Raw genomic sequence first — 20,630 nt, 5'->3', positions numbered from 1 at the left:
CTACATATCACAGTTGAAGCTTTAGAATGATCCTTTATTCTAACAGGGAAAGGTGATTTCTCAATGTAAGCACTGGGAACCACAAGATCATTATAGGCAATGACTTTCTCTTCAAGTGGAGTGGGTTCAACTACATTGACTTCTAACGGAGGATGATATCTAAACCACTTCTGTTTGGAGAGATCAATATGGGCAGCAAAGGATTCACACAATGAAGCTACTATCTCAGAGTCAAGTCCATACTTAGCGCTAAAGTCACAAAAAGTATTTGTCTCAACAAAGGATTTAACGCAATCAAACGTGAAATTCATACCTGACTCCTTACCTTCTTCAAGCTCCCAATCTTCAGAGTTGCGTTTAATTCTCTCCAATAAATTCCATTGGAAGTTAATATCTCTCTTCATAAAAGAACCGGTACAAGAAGTGTCAAGCATGGTGCGATCATCATGAGAAAGCGGAGCATAGAAGGTCTGAATGATAATTTCTCTCGAGAGCTCATGATTGGGGCATGAATATAGCATTGATTTAAGCCTCGCCCAAGCTTGAGCGATGCTTTCTCTGCCACGAGGCCAAAAATTGTAAATATAATTTCGATCACGATGTACTAAATGCATAGGATAAAACTTTTGATGAAATTCCAATTTCAACCGATTGTAGTCCCATGATCCAGTATCATCACATAGCCTATGCCATGTCAACGCCTTATCCTTCAAAGATAAAGGAAAGACCTTCTTCTTGACCTCATCCTCGGGCAAACCTGCAAGCTTAAATAAACCACAAACTTCATCTACATAGATTAGATGCAAGTCTGGATGTGATGTTCCATCTCGTGTAAAAGGATTAGCCAGCAGTTTCTCAAGCATACCCGAAGGAAATTCAAAGCAAATATTTTCAGTAGGTGCAGCAGGTTGAGGAGCAACTCTCTATGCTTCCGTTCGAGTTGAAGATACCCCGAACAAGCCCCTCAAAGGATTAGTATCCATAGTGATGGGACAAAAGCTATCTTGTGCAGTAGCAAGAACGAGGGAATCAGCAGGATACTTCGTTTTACCACACAAGACTTCAACATCCCTAACAATTCCCACACGGCAGATAGTATCTCTATTGGCAAGCTGAATAGTGACATCAATAAGCTCTATCTCAACATGTGCAATCTCGTCTTTGATTTCATCATATAAGGATTGAGGTATTGCACTAACACTAGCACCCACGTCACATAGACCATGATAACAATGATCTCCTATCTTAACAGAAACCACAGGCATGCCAACAACAGGCCTATGTTTGTCTCTAACGTGAGGTTTAGCAATTCTAGCAGCATCTTCATAGAAGTGAATATTATGTCCCTCAACATCGTCGGACAGAAGATCTTTGATAATAGCAATGCTAGGTTCAACTCTAATTTTCTCAGGGGGTGTAGGTGTTCTAATATAGGCTCTACATATCACAGTTGAAGCTTTAGAATGATCCTTTATTCTAATAGGGAAAGGTGGTTTCTCAATGTAAGCACTGGGAACCACAAGATCATTATAGGCAATGACTTTCTCTTCAAGTGGAGTGGGTTCAACTACATTGACTTCTAACGGAGGATGATATCTAAACCACTTCTGTTTGGAGAGATCAATATGGGCAGCAAAGGATTCACACAATGAAGCTACTATCTCAGAGTCAAGTCCATACTTAGCGCTAAAGTCACAAAAAGTATTTGTCTCAACAAAGGATTTAACGCAATCAAACGTGAAATTCATACCTGACTCCTTACCTTCTTCAAGCTCCCAATCTTCAGAGTTGCGTTTAATTCTCTCCAATAAATTCCATTGGAAGTCAATATATCTCTTCATAAAAGAACCGGTACAAGAAGTGTCAAGCATGGTGCGATCATCATGAGAAAGCCGAGCATAGAAGGTCTGAATGATAATTTCTCTCGAGAGCTCATGATTGGGGCATGAATATAGCATTGATTTAAGCCTCTCCCAAGCTTGAGCGATGCTTTCTCTGTCACGAGGCCAAAAATTGTAAATATAATTTCGATCACGATGTACTAAATGCATAGGATAAAACTTTTGATGAAATTCCAATTTCAACCGATTGTAGTCCCATGATCCAGTATCATCACATAGCCTATACCATGTCAACGCCTTATCCTTCAAAGATAAAGGAAAGACCTTCTTCTTGACCTCATCCTCGGGCAAACTGCAAGCTTAAATAAACCACAAACTTCATCTACATAGATTAGATGCAAGTCTGGATGTGATGTTCCATCTCCTGTAAAAGGATTAGCCAGCAGTTTCTCAAGCATACCCGAAGGAAATTCAAAGAAAATATTTTCAGTAGGTGCAGCAGGTTGAGGAGCAACTCTCTATGCTTCCGTTCGAGTTGAAGATACCCCGAACAAGCCCCTCAAAGGATTAGTATCCATAGTGACAAGTGACAATAAATTTCAGCACACTATATGAATGTTTCCTTACCAAGTTCCACTTACCAAAGGCGCTTGACTCCCCGGCAACGGCGCCAGAAAAGAGTCTTGATGACCCACAAGTATAGGGGATCAATCGTAGTCCTTTCGATAAGTAAGAGTGTCGAACCCAACGAGGAGCAGAAGGATCTGACAAGTGGTTTTCAGCAAGGTAAAATCTGCAGGCACTGAAATTGTCGGTAACAAGTGATTGTGTGGTGAGATGAATCGTAGCAAGAAACAAGTAACAAAAGTAGCAACGGTGCAACAAAGTGGCCCAATCCCTTTTGTAGCAAGGGACAAGCCTGGACAAAGTCTTATAGCAGGAAAAATGCTCCTGAGGACTGATACGTCTCCATCGTATCTACTTTTCCAAACTCTTTTGCCCTTGTTTTGGACTCTAATTTGCATGATTTGAATGGAACTAACCGGGACAGACGTTGTTTTTAGCAGAATTGGCTTGGTGTTATTTTTGTGCAGAAATCAAAGTTCTCAGAACGTCCTGAAAATTTACGGGGAACATTTTTGGAAAATATGAAAAATACCTACGCCAAGATCCACCTGAGTGGGTGGGACAGTGGGCCACAAGCCCTGCCTCTACCACCCCCTGGTGGCGGTGGGCAAGCTTGTGGGGCCCACACGACTCTGCCACCCCCAATCTCAGCTCTATAAGTTCACTTTCGTCCCAGAAAAAATAAAAAAGAGAAGATTTCGTCGCGTTTGCGATACGGAGGTGCCGCCACAACCCGTTCTTCATTTGGAGGGCAGATCTGGAGTCCGTTTTGGGCTCCGGAGAGGGGAAATCGTCGCCATCGTCATCATCAACCTTCTTCCCTCTCCAATTCCATGAAGCTCTTTGTGGTTCGTGAGTAATCTATTCGTAGGCTCGCTGGGCAGTGATGAGTAGGATGAGATCTATCATGTAATCGAGTTAGTTTTGATGGGGATTGATCCCTAGTATCCACTATGTTCTAAGATTGATGTTGCGACTACTTTGCCATGCTTAATGCTTGTCACTAGGGCCCGAGTGCCATGATTTTAGATCTGAAATCATTGTGTTGTCACCAATATATGTGTGTTTTAGATCCGATCTTGCAAGTTGTAGTTACCTACTATGTGTTATGATCCGGCAACCCCGGAGTGAAAATAACCGGAACCACTCCCGGTGATGACCATAGTTTGAGGAGTTCATGTGTTCACCAAGTGCTAATGTGTTGGTCCGGTTCTTTATTAAAAGGAGAACCTTAATATCCCGTAGTTTCCTTTTGGACCCCGCTGCCACGGGAGGGATGGACAATAGATGTCATGCAAGTTCTTTTCCCTAAGCACGTATGACGACACACGGAATGCATGCCTACATCACATTGACGAACGGGAGCTAGCCACTTATATCTCCGTGTTATAACTGTTGCATGATGAATATCATCCAAACAAATCACCGCCTACGAGTTTTTCCTACTGCTGCTGTTACTTGTCTTGCTCTGCTGCTGTTACTTGTCTTGCTCTGCTGCTGTTACTTGTCTTGCTCTGCTGCTGTTACTTGTCTTGCTCGGCTGCTACTATTGCTACTACTGTCGCTTGCTACTGCCGTTACTCGCTACTTTGCTTGCACATACTAATCTTTCAGGTGTGATTGAATCTGACACATTCAGCTGCTAATACTCGAGAGTATTCTCTCACCTCCTGCCTGGCGAATCAACAAATTTGGGTCGAATACTCTGCCCTCGAAAACTGCTGCGAACCCACGCGCTGGTGGGCCATCAACAACATTCTTCTAGTTTTGTTGCCGGGGAGTGCTAGCAGCATTCTTCTGGTGCCGTTGCAAGGGAAGGTTTGTTGTCACAGAATCATCACTCATCTAGCTATTGCCAGAGAGTGCTAGTCAGCATTTTTCTGGCGCCGTTGCCGGGGAGGTATTGCTATATTCTTTGAGTCACTTGGGAGTTATTTCTGCCGATCACTATGAAGAATCTGAAGGATCCAAAAACCAAAGTCTTGCCCTCAACTACGAGGGGAGGTAAGGAATTGCCATCTAGGTCTGCACTTGATTCACCTTCAGTTATGATTAAGTTTGCGACATCACCTCGTGCTAGAAATCTTGATATGTCGCCTGTGCTTGATGATGCTTACGATGCTACTGCTAGAGATGCTATGCTTGATACCATGCCTGATACTGCTTTGCCTGATACTGCTAGAGATGCTATGCTTGATACTGCTAGAGATGCTATGCTTGATACTATGCCTGATACTGCTTTGCCTGATGATGCTAGAGATGCTATTTTGCCTGATGATGCTATGCTTGATACTGCTAGAGATGCTACTTTTCCTGATGTTCCACTAGGGGTGTTCCTTGATGCTCATATTGCTAGAGTTACTACCAATGCTCGTGATGCTTCAGAAACTGCCGATACTATTGAGATAGAACCTACTTTTGCTCCTGTGAGATCTAGCTCTCCTAGATATGAATTGCCTAATATACCTGAGGGTTACGTTATGGAGGGAGAGATAGCTGAGGATTTTCTTGCGTGTAAGGATGCCTATGACGCTGAGAAATTACTTCTCAAGTGGAAGGAAAAATCTCTGAAAGCTAGGATGAAATATGACCCGAAGTTTACCACTTCACCTATCTTTATCACCGATAAGGATTATGAATTCTCTGTCGATCCTGAGATAATCTCTCTAGTCGAATCTGATCCTTTTCACGGTTATGAGGCTGAGACGGTCGTAGCCCATCTTGCCAAACTAAACGATATAGCCACCCTTTTCACTAATGAGGAGAAGATCTACCAGTATTATATCCTTAAGCTGTTTCCTTTCTCTCTAAAGGATGACGCTAAATCCTGGTTCACCTCTCCTGCTCCTGGATGTGTGAGTAGTCCCCAGGATATGGTCTATTACTTCTGTGAGAAATATTTCCCTGCCCATAAGAAGCAAGCTGCCTTGCAGGAAATATACAACTTTGCTCAACTCCAAGAAGAGAGTCTTCCACAAGCTTGGGGGAGGCTCGTCCAGCTACAAAATGCTTTGCCTGATCACCCTCTTAAGAAGAACGAGATACTTGATATCCTCTATAACGGACTTACCGATGCCTCTAGAGACCACCTAGATAGTTGTGCCGGTTGTGTTTTTAGGGAACAAAGTGTAGAACAAGCTGAGACTCTACTGAATAACATCTTGATCAACGATAATGCTTGGACTATTCCCGAACCACCTCCTAAGCCAACTCCGAAGAAAAGAGGTATTCTATTCCTCAGTCCCGAAGATATGCAAGAAGCCAAGAAATCTATGCAAGAGAAAGGCATTAGATCTGAAGATGTCAAAAATCTACCACCTATCGAAGAGATCCATGGTCTCGATAATCCGATACAAGTAGTAGAAGTGAATTCTCTGTGTAGGTTTGATGAGAGTGATATTCCTTTTGATGGACATGCTAGCCTATGCTTTGATGAATTTGACAACTTTGTTGCCAAACAACAGAGTTTCAATGATTATGTTAGCAGACTCTTGGAACAAAGTACTCGTATGCTTAGCCATTTAAGTACTTGTGTAGACACAAATGTCAATGATCTGAAGCTTCTGAGTAAACATGCCTCTATGATTACTACTCAGGTAGAACAAGTACTTAAAGCTCAAAATGACCTACTCAATGAACTAAATGACAACTCTATCAGAGTCATTACTAGAGGAGGCAAAATGACTCGGGAACCTTTGTATCCTGAAGGTCATCCTAAGAGAATTGATCAAGATTCTCAAGGAATTAATGCTGATACACCCAGTCATCATAAGGAGAAGAAGAAGGATGATAGAAACCTATATGCTAGTTCACCAAATACTGTCACACCTGAAGAACCAAATGATATTTCTGCGTCTGATGCAGAAACACAATCTGGTGATGAACATGAACCTGGTGACAATATGGACAGTGATGTTCATAATAATGCTCAACCTAGCAATGATGAGGATGTGGAGATTGAACCTTCGGTTAATCCTGATAACCCACAACCTAAGAGATACGATAAGAATGACTTTACTGCTAGGAAGCATGGTAAAGAAAGGGAGCCATGGGTTCAGAGACCTATGCCCTTTCCTCCTAAGGCATCCAAGAAAAAGGATGATGAGGATTTTGAGCGCTTCATTGAGATGATAAGACCCATCTTTCTGCAGATGCGGTTAACTGATATGCTCAAAATGTCTCCGTATGCCAAGTACATGAAAGATATCATGACTAATAAATGGAAGATACCAGATCTTGATATCTCCACCATGCTTGCCAATTACACTTTCAAAGGTGGAACTACTAAGAAACTTGGTGATCCCGGAGTGCCCACTATACCTTGTTCCATTAAAGGAAACTACGTAAGAACATCCTTATGTGACCTTGGAGCCGGTGTTAGTGTTATGCCCCTCTCTTTATCGTAGACTTGAGTTGGATAAGTTGACACCCACTGAAATTTCTCTGCAAATGGCCGACAAATCAACTGCTTTCCCTATCGGCATTTGCGAGGATGTGCCTGTTGTGGTTGCTAACACCACTATCTTAACAGACTTTGTTATCTTGGATATTCCTGAGGAGGATGCCATGGCCGTCATCCTCGGAAGACCCTTTTTAAACACTGCAGGGGCTGTTATAGATTGCAACAAAGGCAATGTCACTTTCCATGTCAACGGGAATGATCACACAATGCACTTTCCGAAGAAACGATATCAAATACACTGCATCAATGCTATCGAAAAGACATCATCGATTCTTATTGGGAGCTTTGAATGCCCTATTCCTCGAGTCAAGATGAAGTATGATTTTCTTGTTGGGGAGATACATATCCCCATTGAGGTGACTTAGTGGCTATTTGAAAATTCTTCGTTCTCTCTTGCGATTCGAGAAGGTTTTGTCATGAGGATTTGATCAACCCCATTGATGGATTTCTTTCGATGACCATGAGATGGATGAATCGAGGAGTCACAAACCTCTGTTCCAAGCTTTCACTTTAGGTTGCTTAGAAGAAAAATGATGGATTTAGTTTAGTTTTTTCTGTTTTCTGTTTTAGCGTCCCGGAGAAAAATACCTCAAAAATAAAAGTTCTCCGATGGTCCTGAAAATTTAGTATGATTTTTTCTGGAATTTTTGAAAATTACTGGGCCTGAGAGCTGGCCTGGGGGCCAGACCAGGTGGCCATAAGCCCTGCCACCGCCACCCCCCTAGTGGCGGAGGGCAAGCTTGTGGGGCCCACAGGGACCCCCTCCACTCATTCCAGCTCCCAGCCTCTTCTTCCACCTCCAGAAAAAATTGTTTCGCAGCTCAAACCCGTGTTCTTGCTCATTTGGCTGTGATTTTCGATCTCCTTGCTCAAAGCACCATTCTCCGAACCGTTTTGGGGAAATTACTCCTTGGTAAGTGACTCCTCCTTTGGTCCAATTAGTTTTTGCTCTAGTGCTTTATCCTTCGCGTATTCTTGCTACCTTGGTGACCCTGTTCTTGAGCTAGAAAGGTTGATTTTAGCTGGTCCTAAGTAGTTTTAGCGCGTGATACTGTCTCTAGGCACTAGTAGGAGTAGTTGCTACAAGGTATGGATGGTCTTCATTCACTTTTCTCTTGAACTTCAAAAATTTCAGCAAAAGGAAATTATGTTCAGGAGGAAGTTTCATGGTGGTTCCTCAAGTAAGAAGGGTCCCCGTCTTTCTTTTCGGGAGCCCGAACCTTTTCAACTAAGGGACGCACCGGTGCAACCATGTGAATGGCCCTCCGATGAGTTTATGATCGAAGCAGGTTTCAAGGATGAGTTTGATACACTTGTCCGCAATGCCGGGTTAGAAGAATTCCTCTCAGATAAATGTGAACAGTATGCTATGCTCACTACCTCTTTCGTGCGTATATTTAAATTTTCATTTGGCCGTGACTCATCCATACTGTTTGATCTGTACAATAAATCCTATACCATGGATTTGGAGGATTTCAATAGGATTTGCAAGATACCCGATGGGGGTAGTATTAATGATCCTTCTAAATCTTCGGTCAGAGACTTTGTCTCTAGTATAACTGTTGGAGAAACCAGACATATCACGCAAGCCACCATAGGAAGCATCCATTTCCCTGCGTTGCACTACTTTGCCCTCTTCATAGGTAGGTGCATTAACGGCAAGGGTGCACATTGTCACCTATGCGCTTCTGACCTTAGTATCCTTAAGAGCGCAGTAACAGGTGACAGGAGCTTCAATATGGGAGCTATAATAGCAATGAGGCTGAATAAAAATGCCAGTGAGGGGGATTTCTTTGGTGGAGTTTATGCTACACGCTTAGCAAATTTTCTTGGAATATCCATCCGTTCAGAAGACCCTCCTCTCCGTACAGCCTACCTTAATCGTGTCGCTCTAACACGCTACCAGTTCCTTTAGAGAGATCATGGATCCCTCCTATACCGCTTGATATTTAACCGAGAGCGTGTTTTCCATATTACCCTTCCTACTCCTGCTTTCTTTGACTTTCAGTTAAAATGAAGATACTACATAACCATAGGAGAGGCAGAGGAGTATGAGAGGGAGGCGTCGGCTGCTCGACTTCACGAGAGAGCTATTCAGCCAGTGGCTGCAGCACTCCCGTATAACGCCCATTATGATTTTGGGTTTCGCCAGGACCATCCATGGGAGTAGACCAAGCTAGGCCAAAAGCCTAAGCTTGGGGGAGTACGTGTTCTCACCGACTTTAGATTCATGCTTATGCTTTCACTTTGTTAGGCGGTGTTTACACTTTGCCACTGTATTATCCATGTTAGTTTATTTTTGTTTTCTTGTTTTCTTGTTTTGTGTCCTTTTGAGAAAACCCAAAAAGATTTTCCTTTCTTGTTTTTCTTGTTGGGAGCTTTCCCGTGTAAATAGTTTTCTTTTCTTTGGGTCAAGGTAGAAGATATTTGTTACAATGTTTAGTGGCTCTTGCATGCATACCATTACTTTCAAAGAGCCATATTACTTTGTCTTCTCCTTTGCGTTTGCCTGCAGATTCAGCTTAGTCCAATGCACGAGCACTCTTACTATTGTTCACATTGTTCGATCGTGCAAGTGAAAGGCAATAATGGTGATATATGATGAAGTGACTGACACTGAAAAGCTGGTATGAACTCTATCTATTTTGTTTTTGTAAATATGACTAGCTTGTCGATCCAGATTCAGCTTTGTTGTGAGAGAACCATGTTTGCAATGACAACTTAGAGATCATAGTTTCTGATGCCATGCTTATTTAGCTGAGAGCTTATAATGGTTTGTCTTCATTGCCAACATAGATTTTGAGATGACTATGATGTAGTATGATAGGATGGTATTCTCCTTTGAATGATTCAAGTGGCTTGACTTGGCGCATGTTCATGCATGTAGTTGAAACAAAATCAACATAGCCTCGATGATGTTCGTGTTCATGGTGATTTGTATCCTGTTCATGCTTGCATTCAATGTTAGTCAAACTCATTGCATCTTCATGACTGTTGTCGCTCTCTAGTTGGTTGCTTCCCAGTCTTTTGCTAGACTTCACTTGTACTAAGCGGGAATACTGCTTGTGCATCCACTTCCATAAACCCAAAAGTTGTTCCATATGAGTCCACCATACCTACCTATATGCGGTATCTACCTGCCGTTCCAAGTAAATTTGCATGTGCCATTCTCTAAACCTTCAAGAAGTAATCTGTTTTGCATGCCCAACCGCTCATGTGGTGACAGAGGGCTATTGGTATCTTCCATGCTAGGAGTGTTATCCTCGACATGTGTTTATTCACTGTCATTCATGAGAAAGGGCTGGTAATTGGAATGCCCAATTCCACGCTTAAATCGAAAACATAACTGTAAAACAAGACTCCCTCCGGATTGATGTTAGTATGGACGGTACCCGAGGATTCGGCTAGCCGTGGAGTGTGATTGATTGGGGGTGGGGGAGTTAAAACTTCACTTTTCTGGTTGGGAACCGCCTATAGCATGAGTAGCATGGAAGATATTGAGAACTCTTGGTCATTGCGTTGACAATGAAAGCATGCCACCCAAAATTATTATCTCTGTTTTCAAAGCTTGAGCTGTGGCACCTCTGTAAATCAATGCTTCCCTCTGCGAAGGGCTTGTCTATTTATTTTCCTGTTGAGTCATCCTCTTCTTATATAAGCACCAACTAGAGAGCACCTCTGTCATTTTTATGCTTTGCTTTTGATTGATATTGAGTATGACTATGACTGGATCTTCGTTGCTATGAATTACAATGTTTAGTCAGCCCTTGATCTTTGAAAGTGCTCTGCATTTATGTTTTGCGGTCTCACAAAGAGCTAGCGAGATACCACCTATTCATATTGCTTCATGCTTGTTTTGATTGAAGTGTTGGTATTTGAAACTCATTATTATTTGCCCCTTAGGTGATTATGCCATTGATATTAGTTTACCGTGAGACCTTTGTGTCACTTGCTTATGTGGTTAACTTGTGATCCTGCTGAAATTCTGGTTATGAGTTAGGCATAGTTGTAACGACAAGATCAAACAGAGTTTGTCAAAGTTTTTCTTTCTCTCTCAGTTTGTCAACTGAGTTGCTTGAGGACAAGCAAGGTTTTAAGCTTGGGGGAGTTGATACGTCTCCATCGTATCTACTTTTCCAAACTCTTTTGCCCTTGTTTTGGACTCTAATTTGCATGATTTGAATGGAACTAACCGGGACTGACGTTGTTTTCAGCAGAATTGCCTTGGTGTTATTTTTGTGCAGAAATCAAAGTTCTCAGAACGTCCTGAAAATTTATGGGGAACATTTTTGGAAAATATGAAAAATACCCGCGCCAAGATCCACCTGAGGGGGTGGGCCAGTGGGCCACAAGCCCTGCCTCCGGCACCCCCTGGTGGCGGTGGGCAAGCTTGTGGGGCCCACACGGCTCTGCCGCCCCCAATCTCAGCTCTATAAGTTCACTTTCGTCCCAGAAAAAATAAAAAAGAGAAGATTTCGTCGCGTTTGCGATACGGAGGCGCCGCCACAACCTGTTCTTCATCTGTAGGGCAGATCTGGAGTCCGTTTTGGGCTCCGGAGAGGGGAAATCGTCGCCATCGTCATCATGAACCTTCTTCCCTCTCCAATTCCATGAAGCTCTTCATCGTTCGTGAGTAATCTATTCATAGGCTCGCTGGGCGGTGATGAGTAGGAGGTGATCTATCATGTAATCGAGTTAGTTTTGATGGGGATTGATCCCTAGTATCCACTATGTTCTGAGATTGATGTTGCTACTACTTTTCCATGCTTAATGCTTGTCACTAGGGCCCGAGTGCCATGATTTCAGATATGAAATTATTATGTTGTCACCAATATATGTGTGTTTTAGATCCGATCTTGCAAGTTGTAGTTACCTACTATGTGTTATGATCCGGCAACCCCGGAGTGACAATAACCGGAACCACTCCCGGTGATGACCATAGTTTGAGGAGTTCATGTGTTCACCAAGTGCTAATGCGTTGGTCCGGTTCTTTATTAAAAGGAGAACCTTAATATCCCATAGTTTCGTTTTGGACCCCGCTGCCACGGGAGGGATGGACAATTGATGTCATGCAAGTTCTTTTCCCTAAGCACGTATGACGACACACGGAATGCATGGCTACATCACATTGACGAACGGGAGCTAGCCACTTATCTCTCTCTGTTATAACTGTTGCATGATGAATATCATACAAACAAATCACCGACCCATTGCCTACGAGTTTGTCCTACTGCTGCTGTTACTTGTCTTGCTCTGCTGCTGTTACTTGTCTTGCTCTGTTGCTACTGTTGCTACTACTGTCGCTTGCTACTGTCGTTACTCGTTACTTTTATATTACTACTTTGCTTGCAGATACTAATCTTTCAGCTGTGGTTGAATATGACACATTCAGCTGCTAATACTCGAGAGTATTCTCTCACCTCCTGCCTGGCGAATCAACAAATTTGGGTCGAATACTCTACCTCGAAAACTGCTGCGAACCCACGCACTGGTGGGCCATCAACAACATTCTTCTAGTTTCGTTGCCGGGGAGTGCTAGCAGCATTCTTCTGTTGCCGTTGCAAGGGAAGGTTTGTTGTCACAGAATCAGCACTCGTCTAGCTATTGCCAGAGAGTGCCAGTCAAGGACACATGGGAATTTCTGTCATGCTAGTTTTCATCATGTTCATATGATTCACGGTCGTTACTTTGATAGTTTTATATGTGGGTGGACCGGAGCTTGGGTACCGCCCTTACTTGGACAAGCATCCCACTTATGATTAACCCATCTCGCAAGCATCCGCAACTATGAAAGAAGAATTAAGACAAAGTCTAACTATAGCATTAAACTAGTGGATCCAAATCAGCCCCTTACGAAGTAACGCATAAACTAGGGTTTAAGCTTCTGTCACTCTAGCAACCCATCATCTACTTACTACTTCCCAATGCCTTCCTCTAGGCCCAAATAATGGTGAAGTGTTATGTAGTAGATGTTCACATAACACCACTAGAGGAAAAACAACATACAAGATATCAAATTACCGAACGAATACCAAATTCACATGACTACTATTAGCATGACTTATCCCATGTCCTCAGGGACAAAAGTAACTACTCACAAAGAATAACCATATTCATGACCACAGAGGTAATGAGTAGCATCAAGGATCTGAACATAAACTCTTCCACCAAGTAATCCAACTAGCATCAACTATACAGAGTAATCAACACTACTAGCAACCTTACAAGTACCAATCGGAGTCGCGAGACGGAGATTGGTTACAAGTGATGAACTAGGGTTTGGAGATGAGATGGTGCTGATGAAGATGTTGATGGTGACGAGTCCCCTCCAATGAGAGGAGTGTTGGTGATGACGATGGCGACGATTTCCCCCTCCGGGAGGGAAGTTTCCCCGGCACGATCGTCCTGCCGGAGATCTAGATTGGTTCTGCTCAAGTTCCGCCTCATGGCGGCGGCGAAACCACGAAAAAGCTCCACCTTGATTTTTTCCTGGACGAAACCCTTCATATAGCAAAAGAGGGGGGCAACTGGGCCAGCAGGGTGCCCACAAGCCCCCATGGCGCGACCTGGGGGGGGGCTGCACCATGCAGGCTTGTGGCCACCCCTCGGCGCCCCTCTGGCGCTTCTTCGGCCCAGTATTTTTTATAAATCCGGAAAAAAAATTGTTGATTTTTACGACATTTGGAGTTGCGCGTAATAGGTATCTCAAACTTGCTCCACTTTCAGGCCAGAATTCCAGCTGACGGCATTCTCCCTCTTCATGTAAACCTTGCAAAATAAGAGAAAAAGGCATAAGAATTGTACCGTGAAGTGAAATAACAGCCCAAGAAGCGATAAATATCAACATGAAAACATAATGCAAAATGGACGTATCAGGGCCACTGTCATTCAAATAGTTCAACGTCCAATCCCTAATTCAACAAACAAAGTACACTTCTTGTGTTTAAAGCTATATTCAAAGCACACAAAGTACTCCTCGTTTACCTTGGGGTTGCTTGAACTGTTGGTTCATCCGGTCGAGGTGCTTCTCGGACCTCTCAAGCTTCCGGTTCATCTCTGCTATCTCCTCGGAGATGGAGCCCGGAGCCGAGTTGGAAACCTAAAAAACATTTTTTTCACATAAGCCCCACAGTCAATTAACCTCGCATGAACAATGTCCTAGGGGTACCAATCAAGCTCCTACTTATATACGATACCAACACTGGTTCTTCCAAACTAGCGTTGGGCTCAGGGGCTACTCACCGGCCAGACCATTTGGAAGGCCATAAAGCATGTCTTTGAACATATACATGGATTTCCAAGATAAACACAAAACAGAAAATATTTTGCACAAGGGTAAAAAATAATACCTCGAAGCTTATCACAAGGCCCTTGAAGACCTCATGCAATCCATCCCCCATGGAATCGAAGCCTTACAAGACCTATCAAGCACAATGCTCTTCCTTTAGGGAGGAGCCCTTCAAGGTCTCCTCCATATCCTCAGTCCACCACGCACTAGCCCGCCCTTGGGTGGGAGGTGGAGGTGGAGAAACCTCGGACCCATGCACCTAGGTGTTGGGCGGACGGGTATTCGATCGCGATGCTGGAGCGAGAGCGGACTTCAGTTGGGCCGATGATTGGCCCAACGTCTTTTTGACGACCTCGGGGATCTTGTCCCCTTGGTCCAGCATGACTCAGGCATTAACCTCAGTCATGACGATCAACCCTTCGGCCCCCATTGGGTTGAATTAGGGAGTCGGAGAGGAGGTCACCTCACCGAGCCCATCGTAAGCTGGTGGAGGAGTGAAGCGATCCACAGACCCGCTGGCGGGAAGCAAACCACTTGAGGAATCACTTGGAAGCACCTTCGGTGGGCTGCGGAAAAGATGCTCATATGAGCTCATTCCTACTAAGTCAAATATCTAATGAAATATAAAACTTGGAAAATAGTAACATACCCTCGAGGTGCGAGTTTTTTCTCCCAGGGCAAGGCGATCATCTTCAAACTCGTCGGAGAGAATGATCTTCTTCGACGGCTTGTCAGCGGCCCTAACCAAGGTTATCTTCAGCCTCTTCAGGCCCTCACTCCGCGTTTTAGCTTCAGCATCCTCTGACGCCGCCCGCTTCCCTTTAAGGGAAGGGACATCCTCACCCTCCATCTTAATGGTTGGTGGAGGTGTGTGAGGGAGTCCGGGACTAAGGGGTCCACGAGCTGCGTACCTATTTCTATGGGTCAGACTCCTCGGGTGTTCTATTATCATTATTTGACTCCTGATAAATACAGTGATTTTGTATTCAAGACGGACTCTTTCGAAGAATTGGCGTGTACTCCATGGTCACATTGTGATTGACATGTTTCCTCCTTGATTTAACTGATGTTGTGTAACCCTAGCACCCCTGGTATCTATATAAACCACAGGGCTTTAGTACATAGGATAGATTAAGTTCATTACTCCTAAGGTTTAGACCACAACATATGATCTCGAGATAGATCAACTCTGTACTCGATACCCCACCATCAATATAAACAAGAGTAGGACGTAGGGTTTTACCTCCATCAAGAGGGCCCAAACCTAGGTAAACACCATCTCCTTTTTCTCGTGTTACCAATCGATTCAAAGATCCACAGTTTGTACCCCCTACTCGAGATCGGCTAGTTTTGATACCGACATTGGTGCTTTCATTGACAGTTCCACTAAAGGATCATCAGAAGGATCAGTGGCTTGCTTCGTCGTTAACGAAGGCATGAGCATCGGGGATATCTTTTTCCTCGACCAGCTCTCCGCATTCGGCATCACTGCCCCACATGTCAAAGCAACTCGTCACCATGGCCAGATCGACGGGTTCGCCCCCGGGCCACGGGGTCCAGTTCGGCAACTTGGTTTACGTCGCCGATACCCAAGGCGGTCTACCCCTCGCTCGGATCCCGTCTTCAGCCGAAGAATCCGGAAATCCCGAAGCCTCAACTTCGGGTCCTCTCCCCGACCTTGCATTCGAGACTTTGCCTACTTCATGTCCGGCCTTAAGCACATATCTGACCTTTGCATTCGGAAATGAGGGGTTAACCTTGTTCGAGCACACCCCTTGTCCTGATAGACCGGAGATCAACTCCGCTGAAGCTCTGAGGACTGGTCCAGCCAATCCCTTGCTGTCCAACGAGATGTTGGTCCGGATCCGAACCACGGAAAGTCCGGACGTCCCGGACCAGATCTATGATTTGTTCGGCTTCGAGCCTACATGCACGGAACTTTATTTCCCACCCACTTCCCCATACTAGTTACTATCAGTGACTTAACTGATATGCTAAACTTCTCTTCGGACGAGGCCGAAGACACATTTAGGGATATTGAAACATCTTCTCCTCCCACAATGGGACAATGGACCGCCACCTCCACATATGTTGTGTACATGGTGGACACCCCTAAGGGCGATAACGTCACAGTGAAGAGTGATGACAACAACCCAATTAAAAGCAGTGGGGATGAAACCCAATGGCGTCGGCGTCGCAAAAATCCTAAGGTGACAGAACAATTGCTCCCTAAGGTAGTTTTGGTAATTAATAACAACGTATGTATCATTGAACTAGTGATCTTATCCAAGTATATTTAAGAAAACTTCAAAGATGCATTAGCTAAAGGATTGTGGGGAGGAACTCCTTGATGCAAGGAAAGGAATAGGATTGGCTCAAGCTTCAAGCAAGAGGACTCTACATTTTATATTTGTGAGAAATCACTTTTGAGTCCATAGGAAATCCAATACTACTAAAAGGGGGTGAGATATTATGATGAATTGGTTGCTCAAGTGCTTAGCGATAGCCAGCAAAAATACTCAGCATTTCTCTCAAAAAATCTCTGCCCAAAGCATACACAACAAAGTTGGTGCCACCAAGTTTTGCCATTCGGCCCTACCGATTTTCCGAGTGACAGATCCTTTGCCAAACCCTAATCTCACGGTAGCACCAAATTTCATATCGGTGTCACCGAATGATAGTGACCAACTTTTTGGTATCTCTATTTAAAGAATCGGAATTTCAAAGTTTGGAACCGGTACCACAAAGATTTGGAAACCACCCTAGGTCATCCTATCGATACCACCAAGATTTATATATCGGTCTCACCGAGAATTCAAAAGTTGCCACACTTGGTGCAACTTGGTACCACCGAGATTAATTTTGGTGTCACCGAGTTGGGAAATAATATTGTAACGATTGGATTTTGGGAGATACCTATATATACCCTCCACCACCTCTCATTCGTAGAGGAAGCACTCAAAACACACACACACACACACACACACACTTGCCATATCCATTTTTCTGAGAGAGAGCCACCTACTCATGTGTTAGGATCAAGAGATTACAATCCATCCATTTGGAACTTGATCTATAGCCTCCCCAAGTTGCTTTCCACCAAATTAATCTCTCCTACCCATGCCAAATCTGTGAGAGAGTGATTGATTATTGAGGAGACTATGTTTTGAAGCACAACAGCAAGAAGTTCATTGTTCTACCACATCGCTTGGGAGCCTCCTACTTTGTGTTGTGGAGTTGAACCAAGAAGTTTGTAAGGGCAAGGAGATTGCCTACTTCGTGAAGATCTACCTCGAGTAAGGCTAGTCATGTGTGGACGTAAGCCATGGTGGAGTAGACAATGTCGCTTCTTCGTGGACCCCTTGTGGTCGTAGCCCTTAGAGGACTCTCGAAACCGTTAACCTCCGTGGGTTGAAGTGTCCACTAATGTGGATGTACGATAGCACCACCTATCGGAACCACACCAAAAATCACCATATCAACCTTTGCGTTTGATCTTCCTTCTCTACCATCTACATTACACTTGCATGTCTTTACTTTCCACCTCTATACTCTTAGACATGCATGTGTACGGTGAACTTGACTAGTCATAATTGCTAAACTGGCCCACAACTAAAATTGGCAAAAGGCTGAGTTTTAATTGGTCAAGTAGTCTAATAACCCCCCCCTCTAGACATATTTCGGATCCTACAGTGGTATCAAAGCTTTGGTCTCCATTGCGTTGGTTTCACAACCTAGGAGAGTATGGCATCTATAGAGGGGAAATTACTCGCCTAGAGGTCCATTTTTTGAGGGTACAAACTTTGCTAGTTGGAAGCATATGATGAAAATGCATATTCTTGGTCATAACCCTGCCGTTTGGGATACTCTTCGTGTTGGTGTGCAAGGTGATTTCCTTGGTGATGGAAGGGAACTGGATCACGATGCCATAGTGGAAGAATTGAATATGTTGCAATACAATGCTCAAGCCTGCGTAATTTTGTTCAACTGCTTGTGCCCCGAAGAATTTAACAAAATCAGACGCCTTGAGAATGCAAAGGAAAATTGGGATACTTTGGTTGATATGCACGAAGGTACTAAACCCGTCAGGGAATCTAAGTTGGATGTGCTACAAACTCAGCTTGACAAGTTCAAGATGAAGGATGGTGAAGGAGTCTCTGAGATGTACTCTAGGCTAGCTCTCATCACAAATGAGATTGCCATCTTAGGAAGCGAAGAGATGATCGATAAATTTATCATCAAGAATATACTTAGAGTCTTGGATGGAAGATATGACACCGTGTGCACATTTATGCATATGATGCCAAACTACAAGGATATCAAGCCAACAAAAGTCATTGGAAGTATTGTTGCTCATGAAATGTCACTCAAGGACAAATATGAGTTGCACAACAAGTCAAGCGGTGCTTAGGAAGCTTCAAGTGATACTCCAGCTACTTCAAATGACTACCTTGTTACCATGAAGAGATAAGCCTCATGGTGAGAAAATTCAACAAGTTCTACAATAGTAGAGGTAATGAGAGAAGCTCAAGCTCAAGATATGAAGAGAAGCATTCATCTAGTCGTGACCGAAACTACTACAATTGTGGAAAGCCCGAACACTACTGCAATGAGTGCTCGGCTCCCCACAAACAAAGAGAAGAGTCACCTAGAAGACGAAGCTCAAGAAATGAGTCACCTCGTAGAGAGAGGAGTAGAGAAGGTCGTTATGAACGAAGACACTCCCGGAGAAGTAAGGAATCAGAGAAGAAGGACAAGTACACCAAGAGCATCTCAAGAAGAAGACATCAAGCTCACGTTGGTGAATGGGTATTCGGCTCCAAGTCCGACAACCAATCTGAGAGAAGATACCACTCCAACTCCGACTATAGTCAAGATTAAGGTGTTGCTAGTATTGCACTCATTTCCTCCAACTTCTACAACATATTTGATTCACCAAATGAAGGAACTGGAAGCTGCTTCATGGCAAAAGGCCCCAAGGTATCACGCCTCGAGTATTTTGACTTTGATAGTGATGATGATGATTTGTTAGGAGAAGATGACTTGATCTTTGATAAGACTAGTGATAACATTGAAAATGAACTTGATAATAATCATGCTAGTCAAGAGAAGTCGAATGATGATGAGAAGAAAAAGATTGAATAACTAACTAAAGTATTAAATACTCTTAAGTTAGCTCATGAAACTACTCTAGAAGATCATAGAGAGCTTGCAAGAACTCATGAGAATCTATGCTTCGAGAAGCTACATTTAGAGCAAGAGCATGAGTATCTAAACACAATCAATGATGATCTTAGAAAGAAGAGTTCTTATTATGTAGCAAAACGGTTACTCTTGTCTACTTTTGTTCCACAAGTTAAAACTAAGAACACTAGTAACAAAGGCAAGAAGGTTTCTTCATGTAGTGACAAAAATTCTGAAGTTAAATCATATGATGTTGTTGCTAGTAGCTCTCTTGATTCTACTAATGATTCTCTTATGCAAGTTACACTTGAGCAAGAAAACAATTTATTGGAAGGAATTATAGAGATAGGTGTCTTGAAGAGTCTTGCCGGAAGTAAGAAACTCGAGGAAATTGTACGCAAGCAAGGAGGGCATCAGAAGAAGCAAGGGGTTGGCTAGTTCAACCAGCGGAGTTGAATGGGAAGAAGGTCAATACCCCATCCCAAAGTTTGATCCCCAAAAGGAGAAGTATGATCCTACTCTCCCAAGGTAACAAGCTCACAAGATGACCTTCTACCACAAGACCACAAAGGCAAGGACAAGCTTTAATAGGAGATTGACTTGTTCGAGGAAGAACCCCAAGCCAAGGTCAAGTAGATTCCCAAGGACACTACTAGCTCTACTTCGTCTAGTGATACCATAACTCCAAGGATCCCCATCAAGTTGACGTGGGTCCCCAAGAAGAAGAATTAGAGAAGTTCTTGAGGGGTGACTCCGCCAATGAAATTCACTCTTATTCATTTTGGCACGTACTATATGCAATCAACTCCAACCATATACATTAGTTCAAGGAGTCACACATTCCCTCAAAGGTAAGCAAGGGACAAGGTAATTAAAGTTTCTTTGGACATCATCTCAAATGTATTTCATTGCATGTCCTTAGATATCTTTGCATATGTTCCTTGTGCTTTGGGACTAACCGGTGTAGGTGAGAAGAGTAATATACAACAAGGATTGCTCCCAACTCAAGATGATCTTCATAAATAATGAGAATCCACCACTACTACACATACATGAAGTCTTTTACGACAAAACCCAAGGTTAGTTTATCCCTCTTAGGGGGGATGTCACATCTAGGGGGAGCATTACTCTAAGACTTGAGTATAAGCATCTCTTAAGATATGAACACATTGAAAGCTTTATGTAAAAGTGGTAACCCCACTTATGCTTAAACGATGAGTATGACCTA

Source organism: Hordeum vulgare, chromosome 3H, assembly GCF_904849725.1.
Source record: "Hordeum vulgare subsp. vulgare chromosome 3H, MorexV3_pseudomolecules_assembly, whole genome shotgun sequence".
Taxonomy (NCBI): Eukaryota; Viridiplantae; Streptophyta; class Magnoliopsida; order Poales; family Poaceae; genus Hordeum; species Hordeum vulgare.
Note: the sequence above shows the minus strand (reverse complement) of the source record.